The sequence below is a fragment of the Falco naumanni genome, chromosome 4 (assembly GCF_017639655.2).
Source record: "Falco naumanni isolate bFalNau1 chromosome 4, bFalNau1.pat, whole genome shotgun sequence".
In the NCBI taxonomy this organism is placed as follows: Eukaryota; Metazoa; Chordata; class Aves; order Falconiformes; family Falconidae; genus Falco; species Falco naumanni.
The window spans coordinates 111,149,573-111,171,825 of NC_054057.1; the positions used below are offsets into that span (position 1 = coordinate 111,149,573).

At 38.3% G+C, this 22,253-nt stretch overlaps 1 protein-coding gene across 10 annotated transcripts in view; it reads right to left on the reverse strand.

Annotated features, from left to right (window-relative positions):
* ATP2B2 (ATPase plasma membrane Ca2+ transporting 2) overlaps nt 1-22,253 on the reverse strand; it is a 432,794-nt gene that overhangs the window by 279,403 nt on the left and 131,138 nt on the right. For all 10 annotated transcript variants that reach the window (XR_005827588.1, XR_005827589.1, XM_040592327.1 and 7 more), the window contains exon 3: nt 3,894-3,995. The gene's annotated coding sequence lies outside the window, so the exon portion shown is untranslated. The remainder of the gene's footprint in view (nt 1-3,893; nt 3,996-22,253) is intronic.

Genomic DNA, 22,253 nt, shown 5'->3' on the forward strand with positions numbered 1-22,253 from the left:
CTAAACATTTACTGATAAGAAGTCCTATGCAAGACCTACATATTAACAGTCAACTGTTACTCTCACAGAATATAGTTATATTGTAATATTACCATTACTGACCTCTTAAAATATCATAAAATTGAAATTAAGTAGTAATTGCATGATTATAAAATGTCACTTAGTTCAGATAGTAGGAAAAGATTATTTAATTAAAGAAAGCTTGATTTTCAAAGGGGGAAGAGTTCAGATATATTCACAGATAATTATATTTAAAATTCAGTTGTGCAAGAAAAGGTTACTGTACGGGTAATTGTAGGTACAGATGGCCTCTACTTATGCAAAACTTTTCTGAATTAATAGCTTCATATTCACGTCTAACAAGTGAAAGAAAATGGAACATACACCTCTTCCCCTTCAAAGCACAGGGGATAATCCCAAGAAAAATAACACAGATCTGGATGGCTGGACTGTCTATGACATCAAACCTATAAAACAAATTTTGTTGACATACAGGCAGTCGTTTGGGATGACCTGATGCATTATGTGTGCCCACCGCAGCTGTGCTGAGAATCGTAACGAAGTGAGACTAGTAATCCCACACTTTGCTGTTACAGGTATTTTCCTCCAATGGAACATGGAAGAAGTTGCAAAAGACTAGTTTCCCCACGTCATTGTAACTATTTTAAAATCCAAGAGTTTCTGTGGCTTCACTAGTGCCCTGCATTTACAGGCCAGGCAGTGAAACGCAGGCGTAGCTGCATCTGGTGCTGAAGATGAAGCCATTTCTTCAGCTTCTTCATTCTCCATTACAACTGACATTTAATTTTTAAGTAGTACAGAAATAACACAGCAGCCCAAAGTGTCTTCCTTAATAACTCAGATAAATCACAAGAATGACAACACTAAACCACAAAGGATTTCATAGGGGAATATGTTTAGGAGAGGACAATAGCTGCAGTTACCTTTGGGAAAAAGTAATCCTTGTGTGTTCCTGGCCTCACCAGACAAAATCCACCAGTCAAAGCACCGTTACCTCCTGCTTGGTGTCATCCAAAGCTGGTGCTAAGGTCTAACCTGAATGGATGCCCTGCACTCATCAGTGGAAACAAACATCGTCGTATGTGAAGGTAACCTCAGTTCTGGTTCAGAGGCAAGCTAAACGACGATGAAATACAGTGGGCTAGGAGGCTCACTATACCTGCATCTTTCCAGAACAGTATTTGGGTGGGTAAAGACAATGCATTCTTTGGGAAGGTTTGTTCGGGGGGGTTGCAGCCTTTTATTTTTACAAGTGTACTAAATTGTGTGATTGTGCCTGGCAGCTTGCCTTGCACAACAGAAATTAAGGCTATTGTGTATTATATTAAAAAATATTTTAAAAGATGGTATTTCAAACTCTTATTTCTTTGCAAAAAAATTACAAAAACCTTGGGGAGGCTTTTTTTGAAAATAGCTGAATGACTAAGAAAGTTCTGTCTCTAGTAAGCCTATCTTAGCTTTCCAGTCTTTTCCAGATATTTAAATGTCTGACAAATAGATTATAGACTATTTGTTTTAAGAGTTTTGAAAAAAAAAAAGCTCTAGTATTTTGAAAGACAAGCACAATATTTGCTTTGCAGAGCTTATAGCACCTATTAAAACCTTCGTTAAAGCAACAGTGCCAAACTATTGAAGTCAAAGACTGATGTCAGTGAGAAGTAATGCTTAACATGCTGCAATAACTTGCTGTTACACCTGCCCACATGGTCATTCTGACCATGTGTTCACTATATGGACAAAATATAGGCTTAAAGTACAATATTTTTATATAAATTAGATAGTTTTAGTTGAAAAAGCCTATCAAACATTTACATGTTAGTGAGAACTACAGGTACACTTATCACCCTGGTGTAAATTAATATGAAACCTGTTAGTGACAAAAGAGGAAATTCTTGAATAATTTATATTCATATAAACATGACATTGTATTTTGAATACATTCAAGTTGTGCAAGTGCCATTTTGTGTAACAATGTTTTTTATAAACTTCATAATACAACACTAATTTTGGGTTTTTAACATACAGTATAAAAGCAAATAACGTAAAGCAAGTTTGCAGAGTCTTCTTCATAGCAGCTATACAGAACTTCAAGCTATACAACAGGGAAAGGTTCCTTAATTACTCATAGAAAACTTACAAAGCCTTTGTATCTGTGCAGTTGTTATTAATTTCTTTGGTTTTCATATCAAGCTTGAAGCCTGCTTATGTCTGCACTCATTATAGGAGAGGAAGTGTTCTGTCAACTGGAAAAGACACCCTAAACAAGCACTTTTGGGGTACTCTTTGTTTACTTGTTAAAAAAAGAGGAAGTGTGGTTCTTTTTCTTTCTTAACAACATGCTAAACAATCTCATTACCATACTGGAAATGTATTTATTGCTGTCATAAAGCAAGTTTGCTCAGATACCTCTTTGTAATCATAAAAATCAAAAGTAATCTTATACATCACTGTACAAAACCCTATCTAAAAATAAATATTTACTGATTTTTCTTTATTGGTTCTGCTATTTCATAAGCCAAAGACTTAATTTAGTAGGTAGTGAGTGCCACTTCCCCTTTTCTGTAATAGTTTGAATATTATACCTCATTTTCCTTTCTTGACTAATAAGCTTTCAGTAACAAGAGAGGTAATAAGTGAAAACACAGATTGAATATTTATTATATCACTACTTACAAACCACTAGAACTACTTACCATTAAACAGAGAATCCAGAATAAATACCAGCTTTTTCTTTTCATTTAAAAAAAATAATGGAATTTTCATACATTGAGAGCAAATTGGGCAACTTTATTTTCTGACACGGTTCTAAAGTTCAGCCAATTCAAGCTGCCTGTCTTCTAGTGCAGTTGTAAGTTAAAGAAATGCTTGAAATAAGGTGGTGCTGCCCTGTACCTGATAGCATTGCTTTGATTCCCTGCTAGTCTAAGTGGAACATCTTGTCAATTTATTGCTTCCAAAATTTAGCAATTAAAAAAAAACCCACCAACTTACAGAACTGAGAAAGTCTCATCACTGTTAAGGCAGAACATTTTCACAGAACTGGAAAAGGAAAAGCTAAGATTCATACCACATCTAGCACGATAAATTACATATCAGCGCTTTACCTGCACCTAATAGCTTATTTTTATTAAGTTTTAGCTTATACAACATAGATCACAATATATATATATATATAAAGTTAAGCTCTTTAATGTTACTGCTGGAACTTCCATTTATGCATTCCCACATCTGGGTTACAGACTATATGGCTGATACTTTAACTGTGCAATATTATTTTGCAATTAAAATTGAAGGTATGTCTTATAAAGCATAAATCTATAGTTGTGGGAAAACACTGTCTAAATCAAGTACAGAGGAAGCATCATTTAGTCCAAAATCTTAGGGGTCTGGGGGTGGAGGAGAACCTAGAGTTTTGCTGGAGCTCCCCGTTTGCATAGGTGTCAGCAAGCGGCACTGCCACCTCCTCCTGCACTTACTTTGCTGCCTCTGCTCTGGTTTTCAGCACTGGCCCTCAGATAATCCATTATCACTGCAGTCTAACACACACATTTGTCGCATTCACTAATCCCACACGTCATACAACACAACGTAAAGAGAAAGAAGATTGATCTTTCAAACTAAGGTAAACTCTCCTTAAATGATATGAAACCAGAAGTAGCAGTGTTACGTGGAAGAAACCTCTGATTAGTAGTATGGTAACATCAACAGAGCGCTTCTGTTTCCTTGGCTGGTGTCATTAAGCCAAAAATCAAGATCTTATTTACCAATAAGAGTTGAATTTCTCTGGAATTTTCTATCTTCTAGGATTTCTATTAAGTTACAACAGTTTATTTTTCATTTTGGAGAGAAAAAGAAAAAAAAAACCAACATACAGTGCTGTCTTGTAAATACGAAAGAGTGCTTCATAAACAGGGTTCCAAGTCACATAACCAGCTGGGTCTTTTCGTGTTGGTTAATCAATCTTAATTTCAAAACTGGAAGAAAGAAGAGAGATAATTAGACTTGACAAACCCCAGAGAATTAAGCAAATTAATAGAACAAACAAGGATTGATCTAAAGGATACCCCACAGGAGAAACAGATCCAAGAGCAAACATCCAGTGTCATAAATAGCTACAGACATTCTGCAGTAAAATGATGTGACTAAAAAGTTCAAACTCTGTAACCAAAGATCTACATTAATAGCTCAGAACTATGAGCCTCAGCGCCAACAATCTCTTGCTCTTGTCCATTTACCAGCGCTGTAGCACCCTTGCCTCTCATACACGTGAAGAAATGGTATTTTTAGTGCACACAGTCTTTCGGAGACTTTCAACTGGTTATCATTCCCATCGCCTTTAAAAACAGCCCTGAAGAGGAAAAGTCTAACTCTTCAGCACTTCAAGCTGCCCCAGAACAGCTACTCAACATTATGAATATTCAGTACTGATGGGGCAACTGCAGAACCTTAACCGGGGGGGACGAAAGGCTGAGAGTGGGAAGGGGCCGTCTGAGACCAGGAACCAGGTAAGCAGAAGGCGGCAGATGGCAAACCAGGCGGACAGGGCCCGTCGTGTGGGCTTTGGTGCCTGCTGCCCGGCCTCACATTGGAGGCGGCAGGAGGAGAGAAACCACAGAACAATGTTTTGTTTGTGCTGTATGGGATCATACGGGGGGGCCACTGCGGAGGGTGACGGGCTGTCCCCAGGCTGCCACAGCCAGTGGGGGGACAATGTACAGCTCGTAGGGGTTGTCTGTGTGCCTGTGTGAGTGCAAAGACAGGCAGAGAGGGAGGGTGCAGGGGGGAGAGAGGTTCCTCTGGTATTCCTTGCACGGCGTAAGAACCTGAAAGCGAGTAACTGAGAGATCTTAAGGTCAACATACTGGTAGCATGAATAAATGGCATTCTGACTTGTTTCGTAATAGGTACTCAAGAAGGAGTACTGAAATCACCCATACTGGAGTACAGTGGTTCCCATTTTTGACCCAAGTTACAGATTTTTACTCAGTTACTCTTGCGTTAAACAGCAGCATATGGCACAGCCAGAGGAAATATTCTTGGTAGAGAAAACATCCACTTAGGAGTTCCAGCTAATGATCAGTTCATCATACCCCTCAGTAAAACATGTTGGATTCAGCTTACAAAAACCGCATTGTTTAATGCCCTTTGAATGCTATGTGAAAACATCTTTTATGATAAATGAGGATTTCCCCACGCAGACCAGTAAGACCACATCTGCTTCATCTTGGGTTAAGGTAAAGGAGAGCACTTCCCCAGTGCTCCTGCCACGAAATTTTAAAAATGCCAGGTCTTCCACATCATTGACTTTATTCAGTCTCTACCTTGTGCCCAAATGAGTCTAAACTATCCAAATACTTTTAAGTTCCAGGTCACTTAGATTTGTAGTACCTGCTTTAGGGATAACAACATCCGTTACGTGAGTTTACATTAATTAGGCAAACTCAGTTGGCATAATTTTATCTGGGGATTTCAGGACATGGACACCGTTCCTTTTCAAACTGTATCTCAAATTTATTTTGAGGAATAACGTGCCACGACTCAGAGTTCCAGGACCACACAATACTTCCAGACTTTCTCTTCCCACGTGTCTGCAGAAATCAGAGTGAGGATGAGCAGACACCTTTAACGCAAAGACACGCACAGCCTTACACTGCCCCTAACACGGGGTGCTGGCACTATAAAGGAAGAACACACTGAATCTGCATGCTAAAACCAAAGGATCTATTTATAATCCAGTCTTAAATTCAGCTCTTAAAATCTTGCCTACCAAAATAAGTATGAGTCTTGGAACAGGTTTCTAACCAGTTTCTTATTGCCACAGAATACCAGCAGGTGGCAAGATTGCAAAATAAAGACATTTAAAAACCATTCCCATAACCATTCAGTCAGTGCTGTTTCAAGGACCCTTGCTGGGCCATGCCTATTGTTTTGTGAGGACCTGGGTAAGTAGTTAAAGTGTCCCTGCATGGGTCTGTAAAATAAAGTCTTTTAACATTTATTCATCACTCCTCATGTAGTCGATTTGCTCACCATTACAACAGTTAAATGCAATACAAAATTTCCAGTAGATGAAGCAAACAGAAATTGTGACCGTCAGTTGTACTTCTCTAAAGAGCCTGATTTTCCTTCTGCTTCCTCTTCCTCTGATACCCATTTTACCATTTTTGAAAGAGCCTAAAATCTGTACAGGACTGTGGGGAACCACATTTTCCCGTAGGAATACAACTCAACAAAGATGACTAATAAAACTCCTTTGCAAAGGGAGAGAAAAGACTTTAACAAAGTATACTTACAAGCAGTTAGGTAGGTAATTGTTTTCCCATGATAATTACTCACATTATACCCCAGTTATCTATAAAGCAAGACATAGGAGAGCTGTTTCTGTGATCTACCACACCTGCAGTAAATGTATGCTATAGACATATGAGCTCGGTTTAACGGGCTGAATGTTACAATAGAATATGTTCTTTTACAGTGTCATTGTAATTCAAACTTTAGGAAAAATGTAAACCCTCAGCAACTACACAGAGATCCACCACTGTGATGCCTCACCCCTTGATCACAAAGGACACAATGTTAGCGCACAGTCTAGCATTACGTATTTCAAAAGCATCTGTATACACTATACACAGATATGTAGATAAATAAAAGGACGTAAAGTAATAGTAAGGCTTTATCTTCCTGGCAAGAAAATAGATAACCGAGACGCACAGCTGAACAATCTGATGAACAACTCTAGCTGACCCTGAGATATGCAACACGAAAACAATGATTCTAGAAATAGTTTAGGGAGTTTTTCCTTCCATTTGTAGTGCGACACCTGCTTAATAACATAAAGCCACACTTCACAACTGTTTAAAATATTGCCATTATCCCTTGAGCTAGAAGAAATTAGGTAGGTGTAAAATAATCAGAATGTCAAGCACATTAAATGTCAAGCATAAATAAGAAGCAAAATTGGAATCTCTTAAAGATGCTAGTACTCCCACAGTCCAGCAAAAAGTTAACTTCAATAACTACCACCATTTGGGACTTGTAGTATTATACAAAACACATAAAATTCTTTGCCTTAATAGCATCTAATAGCTTGAAAGCTGAATCAGCATTAGAAATTAAAAGTAAATGTTATTCAAGTCTTCAAGAAAACTTCCTGTACCAAACCAAATTTTTATTTGAGACTCTTCAATTCAAACACTTCAGGGTATTAAAATTAAAAAATAAAATAAACCCAACACTTTGGAGGAGAAATGGGAGGGGTGAGTAATACATGAGCCTGTGTTACATGGAAGGGCACCAGAAATATAAACTGCAAAATAAACTGCCAAGTTATAAAATATTTCTTTACCAATTAAAACAAAATAGCTTGTTCAATCCATTTTTGATTCCAGAATTCAATCACCATCAAAATTAAAAGTCAAACACTTTCCCCAGTGGATATATACTAGCTAAATATTTTAAAGTGAAGATATCTGAAGTCTAAATTAGACTGGAAACCCTTACAAGAAGGGATTTTCTTTCAACTAAGTTCACACTATACTATCAAAGCATAGTCTCAAGTCCAGAAACCTAAACTGTAGTTAAGTAAGAGTAAAGCACTGAAGAAACATATGAAAGAACACAATGCACATTAAGCTACGATTAGGTAGTAACACCCATTACTAGACATTTGATGAAAATCACACAAATGTATTTTTTTCATCTGTAATGACCTTCTCCTTTATTATTCATGTTTTCTCTACCTTACCCATTCAATTTTTGTTTTGAACCAGATGGCAGAAGTAGCCTTACAGGACATTCAGTACTTAGGAATGGCTCTTCTTAGAAGGCTTCAAGTGAGAAATTCCCTGAAAAGTCTGTGGCATTGGACAAGCCACGACCCCATCACAGAGAGGTTTACGTGGCAAGAATGTGTCATCAAACACTGAGGTATTTAGATACTGGTGTGGACGAGATTCACACTCTTGGACAGAAGCAGAATGGAAGCTTTTCTAACCTCTGCTCATTCCAGCTCTGTTTAGCCCTTTTCCTTTCAACCGTGGGGTGCTCTTCTGGGAAGAGCAATAACAGAATGAATTGATTGACAAATGGATCAACAGAAATTGGACTGAGGTCATCAAATCATCTTGCCTCAGCCATATGAAACTGTCAGCTAGTAGTAATAATGAAATTTATTTGAAGTAATCAATAATCAAGGTTAAAATACATCCATGCAACCATGTTCCAGCCGTGCGCTAAGGGAAGGAAAAAACATTGAGTTGAATTGAAATGAGTTTTCCTTTAAAGTTACGGAAAACATCTAACATATCATACCTCTACCAGCATGTCTTTTCCTGCGTTTCAGGATATTGAGATTATAAGAGAAAACTCTCAAACTCACAAATCTACATAATTCTACAATCAATTTACAGAATTTGGGCAACACATATTTACTACCCCAGATTAAGAAATAAAGGCTCTATTGACGGTTTAGCACTTGCTAATGTGCCATTTTCTTTTATTCAGTAGTGCTATGATTACCGTGCCAACTGAAATCTATATTTTAAATACAAAACTAACAAGAAAGTACTAAGTATAAAGGTATTAATAACTGGAGCTAAAATTACATTGAAGGATTTTTTGGTTTTCTTCTTTGCCTAACGAAATAGGGAGAAAACAAATAAAACCAAAAATTATATATGTAAAATCAGCCAACGCATATAGTTGAGCACTTATTCTTAAGCTCTTCACAAAAATATTTTATCTTCCTACAGAGTACTGTGAACCAGACCCAGATAATTTAAGTATGTATTCATATTATAAAAAAAAAAAAAAATCCTCTTCATTGTTCAAGAATGCTCTAAAACACTTACTGTACAAAAAGAAATCTTACTGAGAGAGTACATACACCTGATTTATTTCAGGAAACCAAACAAAAATAACAAGAGTGCCACCTATCCTTCATCACGAATAACAGAACTTCCTATGGACTGACCTTGCTGTTAAAAATCCTGTATAATGAAACCTGACAGTTAAGAACATACAAAACTCTCCATCTGGGCAGAAACTTGTTTATAAAATAAAAAAGAAAGGAGTGTTGCACATAAAAACAGGATTAAAGAGAAATAGGAGGAGGAGGACTTGGATTAAAAAGAAAATTATCTGTTAGGTGTCAAGAGCATAAAATCCCAAAGATGAAAATGCAGTAAAACTAAAGGTATTTTAAAGCTTGCAGCCACATTTTGGGCTTCAGTAATGAATTGATAAAAATAGATTTCTGTGTAATCTGCATCTAGCAAACCTGGTCTAGAACAAGCTGCTGTACACAAGCAGCAACTGCCAATTAATAGGCGCAAGAAAAGACTCTTCCAGTGCAGACAGCCTGGAGCAGCAGCGGGGGAGGATGGGGGGGGGGCTCGTTTTCATTTTTTTAAGATTGTAGTGGATAACTGAGTAATAAAGACTAGTAATCCTGGCACATTTATTGGGAAAATTAAAAGAAATTATTAAATCTAGAAATAAACAAATAAATATTTTTTGTTAAGGAGGAAAGTCGGTTTTCCCTTTGTGTAAAGGGAAGTCATGCTTCACAAACCTGCGGGGTGCACACGCGGGGGGGGAGCCAGGCGGAGCTATATATCTGGATGACATAAAATCCAACAGACATTTGTAGGCTTTTGAAAACACCTTCCACAAAGAAAGCCATATGAAAATTAAGCAACTGCAAGGTAATACAGAAGGTCTTTGCTTTTAGAAAAAAAACCCTGGTTTAAAGACGGGAACCAGAAGAGGAGTAAGTGCTCAGTTCTCCCACCCGCAGCAGGTCACAGGCAGAGCTCTTCAGGAACACTGGGAAAGGGACCAGGCAGCAACATGGCAAGGCCAAGGGTAGATGCGCTTACTCGCGCTAGAATGAGGAGAGCTCACCATGAAGAAGCATGAAAAGACCTTTCAAGACTCTGTAACTGGACATTAACGTGTGAGAGGAATTTCAACACAAGTAGCCATGACACAACACACATTTCAAAAACAATCCAAAGGTTACTGCTCAAATGGATGGTGCCTGAGCTAATAATTTCCACACAGAAGCGACATTTGGGGATGACTGTGGGTAGTTGGCCTTACCTGGGACAACATCCCTTACATTTTCACATGCAAAATCTTAGGACAACCACATATAGTGGAAAACAGTCGTATGTGTACCATTACACAGTGATCACCATTGTCTGTCGGTTGGATGGAAATCTCTCATAGGTGAAGCAGTATTTTTTAAATCAAGTAGACAACCAACACTGACAGCTAAACAATCATCTACACTAACCTTCCAAGAAGATCGAGGTGCGAGACACTGAGCACCAGCAAGCATTGCTTACCAAGCAGATCTTCTATGGAGAGATGATTTACAGAAAGAACAACATGCAGCGTCACGTTGGAAGGTAACGGAGATTACTTGAAACCTATCAGGATTCATAATTTTAACAGCCCCAAAAGTATTACCCTTCCAATGCAAGTGTTTTACTGTAGGAAAAGAGTGGGAAGCAGTCCAAACAAGTATTGCAACCTCTCCAAAGAGCAAGATGTGAACTCAAAAAAAGGTTAGTATACATCAGTTTCCCCAGAAGCAGCTCCAGAGGGAAGAGTCCCTATGGGTTGATTTATATATAAGTAGAGAATGACCATTTTTCTATTGTGGGGTTTTGCTCTAGTGATTTCTATAACATCAGCAAAGTCCCTAAGTGTAATTACAGCTTTATACTCAATCAGGGGCTACATATTATTTCAGCCTTGTTCAGCTCTGTTTGGAATCACATCCAAGACATTTAAAATTGTACTCCAGTTACAGCATTAAAAAAATCTGCTGTGCAGTCTCTCAGAAAAGTTTCAGAAGGATGCTATTAATAAGAATCGAAACAAATACAAAAAATGGCAGTAAAACAGAAGTGTGACAAATATTTCCCATTAACATGTGCATATGGTTTCACTCAAAACAAATTTTCTCGCAAGAAACATGTTTTTATTATATTATTAAGCTGCTATATTACCAAACCAACTGTAAGTTTATAATGGGGCCATTTTGATTTAGGCACTGTAAAAATTTAAGCTGGAAGGAACAAAATTCAAATATATATGTAAATAATGGAGGTAAAATCGTGGAGGAAAACTCCATAATATATTTAAGGGGGGGGGGGGGGGGGGGGGGGGGGGGGGGAAGTAAAGAGAGAAGAAACAAAGCTTTGTTTCTCAGCTCCTAATGAATCTGAAAGGCCCAAGGGAAGAGCAGGGAGGCTGGGATCCAGCCTCTACCTCATACAGGGATGTATAAGGCAGATTCATAATTTGCTGCATTGCACAAAGTTACTGAATCTGTGATAAGCACGCAGGTCACCTGTTGGCCTTCACTTAACTTACCACACGCAGTTGTAAGGCACTACTGCAGCCTTTTTCCCTACAAACGTAACCACCTGCACTGACATGACAAACTTAACACAGGATAACAAAGAACCACCAATAAAGCACGACACCAAAAATTCCAACTGCTGTTAGAGGTAAGAATCAGACCTTCACCAACTTACAGGTGCACAAATTGTTACTCACGTAGTAGTACTGGTGCCTGTGTGGGATTGCTATTAGTCAGCACCTTCTTCTCAGAAGTATCTCCATTACGACAACAAAGTAAGTTACTTCCAGTTCATACTTACCATCAATTCTTCATGCAAACTCGCAATTTTAAGTGACTTAAAGAAGCCCATCATGCAGCAGGGGCCACATGTCCAAGAGGCATTGTTCCATCAGCTTTGTTGCTGTCAGTATTACCAAAGCATTATTTGCATAGCCAGCTGCGACAGTATTTTGAAACACTTTTTAATCCAGCTTCGTGCTTGGGTGAAACAATTTGAATAGAGAATTCTGTGTAAATGGCATTTTTTTTTCCTTTGCATTTCCTTGCTTTTGGAACCTGGATTAGCCTTCATGCTTAGTGGGACCGAAGTGGAACTGGTATGCGATAACGCCATAAATACCGCAGGAATTTCTATGCAAGAACATTAATAGGAAATACATCCTCTAAGAAATGTCCCAAACTGTGTGAGGTTAACCTTAGTCTCTGCACTCTAAGCACAGAGGGGGAAAAGGACACAAAATCACACCACTCCCTCCTCAATGGAGGCCTGTTACAAGTCTCTAAGCTCCTGATCCAGCAAAAGCTGGGAGCTACTTCCCATGGAGGAAGGGAACCACGAACAGCATACAAGAACCACTGCATCTCGCCTCTGGGAGCAGCAGCAGCTTATGACTCCTTCCAGTTCCTCAGATGCCCTGAAGCAGGGCACTTCAGAGGTGTAGTCTCTTGGGAGAAGACAAGCTCACAGGGCTTAAAAGGCACTGCCTTGCTTAGACAGGTAGACGTTGAAACTATGTGCACACGTTTAATGACCTGCCCTGGGTTGCTAACCCTGCCTTGTACTACTGTAACTCTGGAATTTATGGCAACCAAGGAAAGAGCAGGTGGGAAAATAAGATAATGGCTCAATAGACAAGTATGTTCTTGCAGCTGGGAATCAGAGAAAGCACAATGGCACACCTACGCTCTTCAGGTTAGAGTGACACTAGTCTTTTGTCAAGCGAGGATCCTGCATATTTAAAGAAAAGTAAAAGAGAGAAAACACTTACTTGAGGAGGAAAAGCAGCTGCATGAACCCTCACAGCAAGTCTTCAATGGGGGAAGAAAGAAAAGTACTTTCAGCACTGTCTTCTACCACAGGTAAGTATGATTGCAAGACTCTTTTTCTTTATTTTCAGAGTTCAAAAGCAAAAATATGAAACTAATGTAACAGCTTGTTACACCAGGAAACAAATGGGATGAGTCAGAAGCTCTACATATATAATAATTTCAAAAAACACCATGACCCATTACAATATGTAGCACTGTGTTGGGGAGGGGCAGCACTTTTCTGCAGCACCATCACTACCACAGCCTTCCAAGGTACGGGTGTCTTACTAATTACAGTCCTATAACAGTAAGAAAAAACCCAAAACGACTCTTTTCAGTATTTATACTTATTTATAACATTAAACGTTCGATCTTTGCTTTCTGATTTGAAAATAACAGATGTACCACTTTCTGCTTCTTATCTACACTCCCATAACACCAGAGCAGCTAAAGAAAGACGATACACTCTCCCGGTGTATGTAGGAGAACAAACAGGCACCGAGTCCAAAACTGCTAGTCTTCCTCCAGTTTCAGTCAAGTTAATTGCAAGGGACACTCGCAGGAGGAAGTCCCACTTGACGGGATCTGTTCTGTGGATTGCAGGAAGCATGTGATACTGTTCCACCGGAGAAGCACTGCGGCACTCCGAGCAGCACGCTCCCAAAGAGCCAAGTCAGCCGCTCACTCATTCTCACAAAGTCAGTCAATAGAGTAATCACAGCTGCGGTGCCTTCTACAGACTTTTTGTTACTGTGAGCGTTTAAAGGAGCACATTCTGGACACACAGCGGAAGCAGTCTGTGAATAAATAATACGTAAGTATTTTAAAAACATACGCTGCAAAGCTTCATTCTGACCAAGACAGCATTCTTCGTCTCCTGCTTCTTTACAGCCATTACCATCTGTTCTGCATGAGGCAACTTTGCTATCTCTTTTTCCCCTCAGACTACCACGTAAAGACACCAATAAAACAAAAAAACAGTCAGTAAGCTGCTGCAGATTGCTAAATGATGGCCTTACACAAAGCCCATCAGCTGACTTAGATAATGTAACCACCAATAATAATTTAGATATTTCATGCAAAATGCCATCCTATTTTCCACTCAGAATTATCCATCTTCAAAATAGCCTTCCTAAGCCAAAATGAATCAGAATTAACGGGTTCATTTCTTTCCAATTAATTCAACCTGGCTCACAGAAAAAAGGCAAATTTTATTTGCCTCTGAAACACAAAGACTGTTCCAGATTTCTAGTACTTGAAAGAGTCTTTGTACAAGTAATAATGCTTGCCCAGACATCTCTTCCTTTAAAATTAGCACCTAAAATTAAAAAAGCAGCTTCCATATCCTGGAGGATTTCCTTATCTGCTTAACTCCTCAAGGGTTTGCTATAAATGGGGCGAAGGAATCTAATACTGGAGCAAATGAAAAAATAACCCTCTTGACCTTGTTCCAGGGAAAAGATTAAAAAAGAATCATCCAAACAACTGCACAAGACAAAAAGGTTTGTTTGGTGGCCACTGTAGCTCATAGCTCTGATACACCCACACATCTGATACCAGATGCACCCACTTGGTGCAGAATTAGGCAAAGTACATCTCAGGGCCCTTTACTATTTTTGCAATGAGAGTGGGAAAGATTGTCAATGTTGGCAAGCACTGTACAAAGCCTGAAAAACCATAACCCAGCTCCGCCCAGCTACTGGCCCGACACAGTAAGGCAGTGGAAGCACCAATATGAGGTTTCTCAATTTAACACAAGACACAGACAACTGCTGTGCACAGCGGTGTCTGCATTTGCAGGGAGCAGACATGAAAATACTCAAACCTAGCTATCAGATTAAGTTTATTAGAAGCTGGCACATGAAGGATCCACTTGCTATAGCAACACCAGTCACAAACAGTTTGCAACATCCCCCTCCCCCTTCCACCTCCAGCTTCCTGAGAAATTGCAGCTCCTTGGCCAGCTTTCCAGACATTGCAATTACCGCATTTATCATTCCAGTATAGCCGAAGTCCGGGGTGAAGATGATACACTAGCTCAGGATGGTACAAACTGTGACTACCCGCTTTTTTTTAAGGTGTACAAGGCTGTGACACAGCAGGTATATATCAAGTCTCTCACAGGCAATTCCAAAAGCAGTTCAAGGTCTCACTCCTCTTTCTTTAAGAAATCCCATTTCTTTACAAAGTAAGTTTTGATTGTGAGTTGTCAGACCTACATTTCCCTGGAAAGTATATACACCTGGGAAGAAAATACAGGAAGACCATGAATAAAGTCTTCTGCGGTGAAGGTACACAGACAAAATGGTTATTTGGATCCCAGACAAAACTGAAACAAAGTCGTCCCTAGGAAACTCCATTCCTGAGCAAGAACATCTCAACACCAAAAGTGGCCCCGGAAACTAAAATTTTCTGCCCACTAGCAACCTCCTCCCATCATCTTTTATTGCCCCTAATTCCATACTGATATCAAAGCTTTGACCCAGAAAATATTGATTTCACATAAGAGTGAAAGCTAGCAATGGAAACAGCTCTTTGTAAATTACAGATATGCATTACACTCTGAAAACCCTTCTTTGGAAACAACAGACAGCTACAGCTACAGTCCGAGGCATTGTATGCATTGTGCAAACACCACTGAAGTGTAGGTAACTCAAAAAGACAGGACAAATATCTAAAAGGAAGCTTAGACAATCACATGCTAATCCCCACCTGTCAACAAAATGAGAATTTCCGAAGGACATATTATTTATTTCAAAGTTAAAGATTATGCAAATGCTTCAAGAAAACAGGTCCAGTAAAAACACTTTGCTCTTCAGTCAATTAAAGCAATTAGACATTCCAATACTCTATGTCACTGCTGTCCACAAGCAACCAAGGACTAAGTTTTGTTGGCAGAGCTGTGTGGAAAAGCTTACAGACAGACTTCACCGCTTATACTCTGCTTAGCCAAATGCATTGCTAATAGCCTTGTGTTGTGAATTCTGAACATCTATAACCATGAGTCAGCCTCTGTCCTAACCCTAACCCTTACTAGAATAACATCTTAAAACATTCATATTATTATGTGTCTTAAAATCATTGTTAAACTAATGTAATGCAAGAATTATTTTTTAATATGCTCCTCATTTTTCACCATCAAGATCCAAGAGCATGATTTCAAATAACCCAAGTGTAGCTTATCTAAAAACAGAAAAAAAATTGACATTCCCATCTAATTGCACAATGACAGGAATAACCTTCATGGAAAAAAAGCAATGCTTAGTTTGCTTATCAGGAAATTTAGCAATTCACCAAACATCTGAAAATGCAAAAATACGTTAGGAATGATATGAAAACACTGATCTTAAGTGAAAAATAATGGCTTGTCTGAATTTTATTTTCTTTGCATCTTTTAAAAGAAAATTTAGACAGCCCTGCACTCATACTGAATCTAAATATAATTTCAATACATCATGCTAGATAATTCTCATAGGACAGATGACATATCAGTAGCAACCAGACCCTGATGTGGATTAGGATAATGGGGAAGACAGAGGAAGAACACAGAGCTCTCTTCTGCGTAGCATTTTTCATGCACACTGTACATCAACACAATCAAACAACACAGTCACCTTGTTGAATAATGAATAACAAAATGAAAAGAAAATTAAGGAGCAGTAAGCAAGGGAGAAAAGATTCAAGCTGACATTTCAAATGAGAGGAAGTCACTGAGAGGTTCACAGTGACTGTTCCAGATGGCAGGAGCTATTTTGGCCAGACTACCTGGCTAGGACGGGAGCTGCAGTTAGGTAAGCAGAAGGGGGCAGGAAGAAGAAAAGGAACAAAGGAAAAAAATAATCACTGAAAATGGGATTTTTAGCCTGCAGGCATCCTAATTCAGAACCTTGTAAGTAAGTGAAAGTTACAAAATAAGAGAGGAACTCGCTGTTAGGATCATTTCGGAAAAGGAAAACAATTACCACTCAAGATTACGGACACAGAAATTCCTTTTGGCCACTATATGGATTAATTATCTCTCCCCTGCCTGGCTTTCTATAAACATAATTAAATTGACTATTTTTTTATGAGTAAATGTTATGTGTGCTTTAGGCAACATAAAGCATCTTGCCATCTAATTGTATTCTTCAACTGTACTTTCCCCCATCAAATCTCCCTTACAGTACAGGGAAGAAAGGAAAAGCCCTTCTATATATATTCATAATTTTTTTGTTTGTTTGTTTGTTTGCCTTAAGGTTCAATGCATATTCTGGCTGTCAAAAGTGATTTCCTTGCTCACTAAGCAAATATTCTCAACAATGATTTTCTTTTTTATTTACTGCTATTAGACAATGATTATACAGACACAGGTAACAGAAAGGCAGGCAGGTCAGAGTGCATCAAAGATTTATCTCTGGGCAGAAGTCTATTTTCATTAAATATAAAAATAAAGTCGATATAAGTGGAACACAGGGCTGCTGGGAGTTGGCTTTGAGACGTGGGTGGCAAAGTTGCAACTAAATTATGAAAAACATAATAAAGGGCAATAAGAACCTCACATGACCCTAAGCTTATATGTTAGGTGAATATACCACTTTCAGAACATCACTGTTTTCAACAGTATATCAAAACAGATCTTAAAGACATGAAATTGGATTATTTCTTATGTCCTGACGCCTGCTAAAACCAAATAATTTGTACTCTATTGCATTGGGCTTAATATGAGAAACAAAACGCAAAGTAAGGAAACTTCAAACAACTGCAGAATTGATATGAAGTAGGTTTTATAGAGAGAGTCGTCGTCTGAAAGGACGGGGCGAACAATACACAATTACAAAAAGAAACCCATGGCTAAGCTGACAATCAGAAACGGGCATGTGTTTCCAGAATGCTCAATTCAATTTTAGCACGACTCAAGGATTTTCCCAAGGACTGTATTTAAAGGCTTGAACTGAAATGATGCCAGGGCTCTCACAAACAGCCCACTCCTTTTACCTTGCCTTCTGCAACACAAATAGAGTGGCATGGACATCCATTAAAGAAAGGGTAAGTCTTGAGAAGCTCCTGCCACAACAGCGATGCACTGCTAAGAAGGTCTTCTGGTTAGTAGACCGATGGTGCTATCAAGTTTTAAAGAACTGAAAGACCCAGTACATCAGTTTTAAATCATCTGAACAGGTAACAAGGAAAGGATCACTGTGGAGGTGGAACTGAACCAGAGGCTAAGGGTATACTTTTAAAAGCACCCAAGGGAAGCATAGTCATTTTTTCACTTCGGAACTTAAATATCACTAGCTTTCAGTAGGACTTAGAAACCTAACCGATGGATATCTGAAGGTACTTAGGTCCAAATAAGCACCCATTATAATTTCAAAGAATTCCAAGATTTCTTAATCTAACCACCAGGTATCAGTAAAGGGGTTTAACATCTCAGCTGAACTACATTACTCTCCTTGTCACACTGCACAGTCTCCGCTGCAGAAGAGATATAATTTACAAGCACTTCAGCGTACATGAAAGCTAAAGAGACTGACTTACAAAACTGCTAAACCTCCTTTGGCATTACCACAATATCTTATATAGTTGTTAAAAGTGAACTGCTAAATAAAATTAGAATTTAAGCAAGATCGGATTCCAAAAAGGACTATATTCACTAAAAAAAGCTGAACAAAAAACTCAAGAAATGCTTCAGGCAATCCTTTGCGTGCTCATTGAACACCACGACAAAACAATACACTGCAATAGGAAAAACAAAGTATCAGGACAGTTTAAGAAAGTGAAGATGAAACAACATGAAAGACAAACAGCTTGTCAAGCAATAGACATATCACACATTTGAATACAACAGCTAACTTACAAAACCCATCACATCATGCAACGTGGAAAATGTATGGGATGTCAAAAGACACCAACATGTAGAAAACAGTTTGTTTAACAGATACAAAAGAAATGCAGGTGATACCGTTATGTCACTAGTAAAATACTGGTGTAAACCAAGAAAACAAGAAGCACACACCAACTATACAAGAATGATTTGACCCACAGGCAATGCAAAGCTATTGCCAGTGCGTCAGGAATACAAATACAAAAACATAGCCTTATGTTTAAATAACTAAACAAAAATTAATTAATCCATAAATAATAGCTTATGCTTTTTTTCCCATTTAGTCATGTAATGGTGTAGAACAATTTTAAATACAAAAAGAAATCAAATCAGGTTTGTTAGAAGAATTATTAAATATATGTGTTAAAGTAATAAAAAATAACAAGGCTTCACATTTTTTCATTAGTACTGAAAAGTATTATGTAGACATTACAAAACCAGGAAAAGTTGCTCCCCAATAGACAGAAGTAATGTTAGAAATATTAAATAAATCAAAATTTGTACAGAAAATAAGCTTTTGGATTTAAAGGCCAGCATGTACTCTAGAGACCACGTATAAGATAACAGGAAATCTGGAGTAAGAGATATGAGACTACAAAACCAGACCCAAGCTTTCAATGCAAAAACAGGTGCAATTCTGATTTCCAATATTGTCAACATTATTGTATAACGGTGAGGGAAACTGTAGACCTTTCACGGCTCTTGCTCCTTAGGATACAAAGCACTCCATGCTACTGCAACAATACTTCAAATAAATGAAGTAAAAACAAGTTAGTGCTTCAGCCAGAGAGGAATGCCAGTAATGACAAGCAATTGAGAAGAAACTATTCCTAAGGAAATATAAATCATGAATGTAGAATGGTTATACAACTAAGAGCAGGAAGAAACAAAGAAAAACCCCTGTGACTAGCTAAGCTAATGAAGCCTTGCTTGCTTCTCTGCTGTCTAATAATACGCAAATTTAAAATGGAGCTTTCTTCACAAATTAGTGACATTTCATAAGATCTTATTCCCAAGCAGCTTTTTGGTATTCAACAGGGACCTTCACTGGCCTTTTTCTTAGGGCTTTTTTCCCCTCAGCCCGGTCATCTGTTCTCACTGCTGGCAGGGACTCGGTGTCTCGCTGTCTCTACCTGCCTGCCAAATAGACTAAAACCGGCCCAAGGATTCCAGAATTATTGAAGTGTGGGGAAAGAGATGATGAATGCAAAGACACACCAACAGATTTCATCTGAACGTTTCTGAGGGTAAGAACTGCCAAATCCTCGCAGCTCCTCCTCAGTCATTTCATCTTCTCCCTTTGCATTTCCTCCTCCCCTACCCCCACTCATAAGCACAGACTAAGTCAGGAAAGGAATCTAGGTTTCGGGAATGAATCACCTCTCAACATTTCTCTTTATGAGATTCTTTTCTCTTTGGAAACTCAGCAAGAAATCATACATATGCAACAGAAATCTCACCAAACTAAATTTATTATAAGCCCAGAAAAGGGAATTAAAATAATTTATTCTTTCTAGCTAGACAAATATTTTGCACAAGTTAAAAACAAGCCATTTTCTGATAATTAACAATGAGGGCAAAGGCAGCAAATGGTCACACCGAGGTGCTGCGAAGGCTTGACAAGTTCATCACAAGGGAAGCTACCCTACTTTCCAAAGCAGTTTTCTTCAGACTCATCACTTTCTGCTAACAGATGGGAAGCTGAAGATAGAAAAAAGGATAGTTTATGCCTAGCACCAAGAGGGGTGCGTGTGTGTGTATTCTCAGCAGGAGATTCTTTAAAAAAAAATATTTAAAAAAATCAGCAACTGTCCTTCTCAGAAAGCATGGGGGAGGAGGAAGCGTTGAAAACAAAGGATCAGAGATTTGTCCTGGTGCTGCCCATGCTCTTAATGCCTGAGCTGGGCTCAGCCAGCCTCTTCTGCTATACTGGCTTCTACTTTTCCTAACTGCCTATCAGTTCTAGCATAAAACTTGTAATAAGAAATAAGGTTCTTCAGAAGTCTGCCATAAGGAGTTCTAACATCAAAAAAGCTTCCTCATACTCTGAGAATTGACAAATATGTTTTTTTTCCTGTAAGACCCAAAACATTTATACTAATCCTTAATCCTAAATTCCTATCCGGATTAGTTTCTTCACCAAGTGGTCAGGATTTCACGCACCCAGAGAGGCACCGATGGCGAAATACTATACAATTATGCAGCAGGAAAGCAAATGTAGCCCTGCCATGCATACTAAAGTAGGCTCTCTGATGCAGATAAGATTTTATATTTTGCCATTGAGAAACATAGTTTTCTTGAAGTTGTGATCATACCGTAAAATATCACTAGCCTTAAGTCATGTAACTTTTTTTTTCTTTCCACCACAAAACAAGTCATGAGTGCTATTGCCACATGAGAATATTTGCCAGCAGTGGTACTAAAAACAAACAAACAAAAAAATGAAACAAAAGAAAACAAAACAAAACCAAAAAACCACAGCACAAACCCCCCAAGAAATCAAGCTGAACTAAATACATCTTCAAACTGTGATACTTGCAATACTCAAGGGACAGACACACACACACAGATGCAACAGGCTTACCCAGTGCTGGAAAGCACAATGTGCTAACAGTTTTTTAGCATCATTGGTCGTCATTTTCTAGATGACAAAGCATGCAACATTTATATTTGCAAGTGTTTGCGTATGCATGTGTCCCTTTTTTATGTGGTTGCATATAAATGTATAAAGATTTTGGAAATACTGTCAATGAAACACTGAAAGCATTCACACCATCTTATCTATACACAACTTGAAATTCAGACTGAAATGAAACCCAAGAAATTTGGGAACGATTCTTTAGTTTTACTATCAGTGATTTATTGAATAAATTAAGTAAGTAGGAATGGGCTGGTTTGTTCTCTCACTGCTAACGTTTATACAGTGGTTAACACTGCAAGTCTTGCCCAAACTGTTAGGACCTCAGGTAAGAAAATGGTATTTGCATAAGGCTGATTTTAGATTTTCCAGACTGAGCAGTTTCTCTGATCCTATAGCAGATACTTGGCAACTACAAATGAAAAAAAAATCATCTTTTGTTCGTTTGTTTAGTCCAAAAATTCCTTGAGGTCCTTAGCATTAGTAGATACTGTGAGAACCTTCATGTGTTTATCACCTTCCAAGTTACCATCAGACTGGAAAGATTCCAATGAAGGGAAACACCATAGGCATGTGTTAATATAAATATCAAACTCTGTTTCTTCATCAGTAATCTCACATTAATGATGTTTGAGACCTAGTGATAATGTTACGGCTATCCAGACTTCCAACTTGTGCAACTGAGATGGCACTGGAGTTGCATCACAAGAGAGGGAACAGAATGGAATAATTTTTCTCCCTTTAGTTCAAATCTCAGGAGCCAGCTGAGAAAATGCAAGGATTAAAAAATAATTGTATGCATATTCCTTCAAGTAAAAAGCTCCCATTTCTTTTCTCTCTAAAAAAAAAAGAAAATAAAATAAAAAGAGGTCATAATCAAGAGTAGGATGGGAATCAGGGTGAGAATGTTTCTAAGGAGGTTTGCCTTTCACAGGGCAGGCACAGAATTCAAGACTGATTCTTAAACAGAAGTGTGAAGATAACCAACCTCTTTAGGCTAAGAATTATCAGGACATGCATATAGACACATCACATATATATACATA